General features: G+C 36.7%; 1 long non-coding RNA gene across 1 annotated transcript in view; it reads left to right on the forward strand.

Annotated features, from left to right (window-relative positions):
* The window catches only part of LOC140945761 (uncharacterized), a 3,934-nt gene extending 1,598 nt beyond the window's left edge, over nt 1–2,336 (forward strand). The window contains exons 2-4 of the long non-coding RNA XR_012166746.1: nt 1–104; nt 636–762; nt 2,197–2,336. The exon at nt 1–104 is cut by the window's left edge and continues 51 nt beyond it. This is a non-coding gene — a long non-coding RNA (uncharacterized lncRNA). The remainder of the gene's footprint in view (nt 105–635; nt 763–2,196) is intronic.
* The last annotated feature ends 4,076 nt before the right edge of the window (nt 2,337–6,412 follow it).

Here is a 6,412-nt window from a genome sequence, read left to right on the forward strand (position 1 = left end):
GCAATCGTGGAGCTTATCCTTCGCTCGGAGCGCCTTGAGATTTTTGTGTGCAATGGCAGGGGTTTTAACCCTCTTCATCAAGCCTGCATGAAAGGAAACTTACAGTAAGTAATATTGAGGGACTCTGTCGGTCAATAGTAAGTTGGGGAAAATCACCTTCCTCTTTAAACCCGCGTATTCCTTCGGTTTGTTCGACTGGAGTCCCATACCCTACAAAACTGAAAACCCTTCAGTTCTGGGTGTGTATCTCGTAGTGAATGCCCAAAGCTGATTCTGCAGGTAATTTGTACCTTCAAATTAACATTGTTTTCAACATTAGGTTTTTTCTTAAACGAGAGTTTTTCCTTTCTGAATGCGGTTTTCTACATTGTCAGTGGATAATAACAGGTCGGTCATTACTATTTTACTAATAACAAACAAATAAAAATTAAGAGATTCTTGAAATTTGAGGAAAATTGCGCAACACTTTCATATATTTTTGGAAAAAGCCATTCGCTCTCCCATCTCGCCCGGCTAACATTTGTCGTAAAGATTATTGGTTCAGATGTACTTATCTTTGCCTTTCTTTGTTATTCTACCCTGTGGGCAGCTTAAGACGACTTTTAAGTCTTCAATTATCTCCTTATCGGTTGCAGTGCTGTACAGAAAATCACAGACAAGTATCCTGGTCTTATTGAGATACCAAAAGAAGATGGATTTACTGCCTTGCATCTAGTCGCGTTCAATAATCATCTTGACATTGCGAGATGTCTTCTGTTGTCGGTATGTGAGCATATATCCTTGAGGAGTGCGATACATGCGCCGCCCAGTGATCAGCAATTTTGACCATTTAATGCATGCCTATGCAGAACTCTTGCTTAAAACAACTTCGATGGGAAGTCCAAAACAAGGACAAAAAGCGAGAACCTCAGTTGAATAGGGAGGAGAAGTGTGACGTAACGTTACCATGGTAGCAAAATTTTTGGATCGCAACAATCTTGACAGAGACCGCCATTTGCATTGTCGGACGATGGGAGAAAAGTATTAAATGGCTACCGTTTTGTGACTGAATGCAATCACCCACAGGAAAGTCACACAATACATGTCAATTTTTCCGTTTTTTTTTCTGACAAATTCGCAGGACCTAAAATTTTGCTACCATGGCAACATTGCGTAACGACTTTTCCTCTCTATTGCCCCCCTTGTAACATTGATGCTAAATGTCGGTCTTAGCTTATCCTAGTAATCTTAGGGTCTGTTTTAATTTTGCGTCACAAACTTCCCCATTCATTTTTTTATGGTGTTTTTATCTTGTAATTGTAGCTTTCTTACTTCTTTCATATGAACCATATGTAGTATGCAATGTTTGGATTTACTATCGTTCTGACGTACCATTTTGTAAATTAATTATTATTGTAATTGAAAAGCCCGACGATGTATTGGTGAGGTAAAGTCTAGACTAACATTCAATGAATCATAAGGGAGGGGTAACAATAATATACTTTATAATATTAGGTATAAAATAGGTACCCTGTGTAAGTCTATCATGGCGTGCGGGGGTTGAGGGTTACTGGGTGGATTTCCTCTGTCGCGTAATTTCGCACGTAAATTTTCTGACTTGCGTAAACAATATATATAGGCAGTGTATGGAAGGCCGCGGTTAAACGTAACGTAAATTTTGCGCACGCACATAAAAATCACGTGGAAATCCACTCTGAAGGTTTGGATTTCCACTGTCGCGTAATTCTTCAGTACGTGCGCGTAAATGAAATAAAAATGTATAGAATGTCACGTGTATACGTTAAAGTTGAACCTTTTGGCCTTTCATACATTAGGGAGCTTAAGCAACAGCGTTTTTGAGCGACGGACGTCAACCGGAAGTGGACTTTTTGCATCATTGGGCAGTGGTTTGGTTGAAACTCTCAGGTAAATCGTCTTTATAAGAGAAAAGAAACTTAGCAATACAAATTTGTGAGCGTCAACACATATGAAAAGGGAGAAGGCCTCACTTCCGGTTGACTTGCGTTGCTCAAAAACGTCTTTGCTTAAGGTCCCTATTGCCTCTAATTCATTTACGCAGGTAAATTTTTTGCGCGATCGCAAGGTAAAATTTCGCCGCAGTGGAAAACCACCCAGAGAATGTAATACTCCGCTCTTACCGTACCTTTTTACGTGGTTGATAAGTGGCCTCTCACACAGTTTTGTTTGTAACCTCAGGACCATTGTGATATCAATTTACGAAACAACAAGAGACAAACAGCCCTGGCGCTATCTGTGTCAGAGGCTTATACAGCTATGATAGAAAAGCTGGATGGTGACACTCCATTACAGTCTTGCTGTTATTCACCAGGCTGTGGGTACCACTGGGTTAAGAGGGGTGAGTAATAATAATAAAAATAAAAATGAAAATAATACTACTACTACTATTAATAATGATAATGTTAATGATAATGATAATGATAATGATAATGATAATGATAATAATAATGATAATGATGATAATGATTATGATAATGATAATGATAATGATGATGATAATAATGATAATGATAATGATAATGATGATGATAATGATGATAATAATAATGATAATGATGATAATGATTATGATAATGATAATAATAATGATGATGATAATAATGATAATGATAATGATAATGATGATGATGATGATGATGATGATGATGATAATAATCATGATAATGATAATGATAATAATAATGAAAATGATAATGATAATGATAATGATCATGATCATGATCATGATCATGATCATGATCATGATAATGATAATGATAATGATAATGATAATGATAATGATAATGATGATAATAATAATAATGATAATGATATGATAATGATGATGATGATGATGATAATGATAATGATAATGATAATGATAATGATGATGATGATGATGATGACGATGACGATGACGATGACGATAATGATGATGATGATGATGATGATGATGATGATGATGACGATAACGATAATGCTAATGCTAATGATAATGATAATGATAATGATGATGATGATGATGATGATGATGATGATGACGATGACGATGACGATGACGATGACGATAATGATAATGATAATGATAATGATAATGATAATGATAATGATGATGATGATAATAATGATAATGATGATGATAATGATGATGATAATAATAATGATAATGATAATGATAATGATGATGATAATAATAATGATAATGATAATAAGAATGATAATGATAATGATAATAAGAATGATAATGATAATGATGATGATAATAATAATGATAATGATAATGATAATGATGATGATGATGATAATGATAATGATAATGATGATGATAATAATAATGATAATCATAATGATAATCTTAATGATAATGATAATGATAATGATAATGATAATGATGATGATGATGATGATGATGACGATGACGATGACGATGACAATGACGATGACGATGACGATGACGATGACGATAACGATAACGATAACGATAACGATAACGATAACGATAACGATAACGATAATGATGATGATGATGATGATGATGATGATGATGATGATGATGATGATAATGATATGATAATGATGATGATGATGATGATAATGATAATGATAATTATAACAAATACTTAATTATCAACTCCCCTTATGGGGCTTCTCAGGGATAATGAAACAATAATTCAAATAGAACATAAGAATCCTAGCTGGTATTAGGCGAACCAGTTGGCTATTTACAAGCATGACCGAGGATTTGAACTGTCAGGGCGGGACTTGAACTCGGGGCCTCCGAATTACAAGTCCAGCGCTCTACAGGGGCACCCAACGACCGTTTGGACCGTAGAGTTTTCGGAAAAAATTTGAAAGGACCCCTAAAAATTTCGGCTAAGGGAAAAGCTCGTCAGGTAATCTTACGTTTTCGGAGAGCTTTCACTGTAGGCTGTTATTTTCGGGAAAGGCGAAAAAGAGCCCTAAAAAATTCGAGAGGTTCAAACCACTCCTAGGACGACCGAACGGATCAAATTATTTTAAAGATGCGAATTATTCATTTATATTGCTTTTAAAGCACTCCAGGATGTATAACGAGCCATTTCAGATAATTTCCCAGAAAACGGTCGTTGGATGCCCCTGGCTCTAACCGCTCGATCACGCTGCCTCCACTGAGTGTACTTGAATATTTCACATAAAGCTTAGATGACAAAGCCTGCGTTGCAGACTTAATTCTTTACCACTGCACATTAAGTTTCGTCTGTGGCGTAGGCTAGGATGACATAGATTGCTCAAAATCAAAATTATCGAAAAATCCCAAATTTGATTTTGCACAAATCTAAAACTAATAAGTATTGTGTGAAAGGACGGAAAAAAACAGGTTTCATCTGTTTGGTCACTCTTTAGAATTTCATCCACGGACTCAAAAGTTATAACCACCGTGTAGAGTATAAAAAACGTTTCGAGAGGAAAGTAATGCTTAGTAGCTTTCCTTTAAAAGGTCACTCTTTAGGTTTTCATCCACAGATTTGAAAGTTAGAATCACCTTGTACAGCGTAATAAACAGTACCCGCAGGAAAGTGCTGCTCAGTAACTTTCATTTGGATAATAACTCTGTAAGATTTTATCCACAGACTCACTAAAAGTTAGAACCAACTTGTACAGCATAATATACAGTACTACAGGAAAGAACTCTTGAGTAACTTTCATTTGAATGGTTGTACTTTAGAATTTCATCCACAGACTCAAAATTTACCTAAAATTTCTAACCACCTCTTCCAGCATAGTAAACAGTACCAGAGAGAAGTACTTCTAAATTGCTATTTTTCAGCCTAAAAATAGAAAGGCTGAGGATAATGTGGTAAAATCGCTGTAAGGAAAGAAATTGGCAGTGAAACAAGGATATTGACCAAGGATAAATATGAATCTCTACATAAATTCATCACAATATGTGTCTGGTTAAAAATGCAGTTTTATTTATTTATTTATTTATTTTTAATTCTTTCACTGGCATTAAAAGGTTTCCTTCATGGCACATAATTAAATTTGTTTCAGGCCATTTTAATTTACGTATGAACGTATCTTCAGTTTAAGTAAGGTAATCTCTTTTTTGTTTGACATTGACTAACTCTTAATACCCTGTTAAGTTTCTCGTCTGCTACGATAAATAAATATGTATGAACATAACGTCATCATGGCGTGGTATATTTTAAGCAATTGTTACTTCATCTCTGTTACTGAGCAAGAAACCACCAAATGCGTCGTAACCGTTCCGATCCGTTGTAGCCCTTCTTGGGTCAGAAATCAACTGATTCGCATTATCGAGGTCGGTAGCTGGTGCCCTTCCGGGCTTATGAGTCCACATACCTTCCTGGTCCATTTGATAAAAGTGAAAATCGATACCTAAAAAAGAGAGAGAACAATTTACTTAGGTTCTAAGAAAAGTGTGATATTTTTGATATTGTAACTTATACCAATACGGCCACCGCAGAAATATATCTTCGAAAGCAAGTGATTTTTTTCCAGGAAGAGAAAAGATGTTTTTATCGCACAAAGCTGATTCGAAAATCGCGTAGTTCATATACAGCCGTCCCTCATCTCAAACATTATCGCCCCGATTGTGTTTGAGGGGAGGGTGATGCTGTACACAGGCTAAAATCGCTTTTTTTTCCTTTTCGCTTTCTAATTCTACAATGCGCACGCATTTATAGCAGCCATGGCATCTTTAAGTTTCTGCCATTGTTTCATACCAAAGTGCGTTGAACCTTGACAACAGTACCAGACAGTATATTAGGCTTCCATGTATACCTTCCTAGGGCTTCGTTGTGCGTTTCCGCCGTGTTCAAAGGGTTTATATGAGCGTCTCCCACATTTTATACCCTATGTACGAGAAAATAATGATATTGTTTTAACCTGGTCTAACGTAAAGTGCCACCAGATGTTTTTTGCCATTCGGAACCCGCGGTATAGGTGCGCCTGCGGCTACGTCCATAAATTCCAAATGATCGTTTACCGCTGAATTTCTCATACAGACAGCATCTTGGGCTCGGCACTTGGCCCCACTCCCCCTCCCCGGCTGGGCGAATGTATCAGTGACTTTGTTATTTGCATAGTTGTAGCAGTTGTTGTCTAACTGTTTGTTGGTGTTCCAAGTGGACGGAGTATATGGATAAGCGTAACGTTTTCGTCTACCTCCAACTGAAATCGTTTTCTTTGCGGGTACGATTTCTTCTGGTGGTGGTTGTGGTGGTTTCTTTGCGGGTAAGTTTTCTTCTGGTAACTTTACTATTGGTAGTGGTCGTAGTGGTTTGACAGCAGGGTTTACTGCGCTGATTTTTCCGCGGACTATTTCCAGTTCAAAAACATTCGCAAAGTGTTCTTTCAACGTAGGTTCCTTCAACCAGCCTCAAAGAAAACGGAGAAACCTTTTGTTATAAAG

This window comes from Porites lutea, chromosome 8 (assembly GCF_958299795.1).
Source record: "Porites lutea chromosome 8, jaPorLute2.1, whole genome shotgun sequence".
NCBI classification, from domain to species: Eukaryota; Metazoa; Cnidaria; class Anthozoa; order Scleractinia; family Poritidae; genus Porites; species Porites lutea.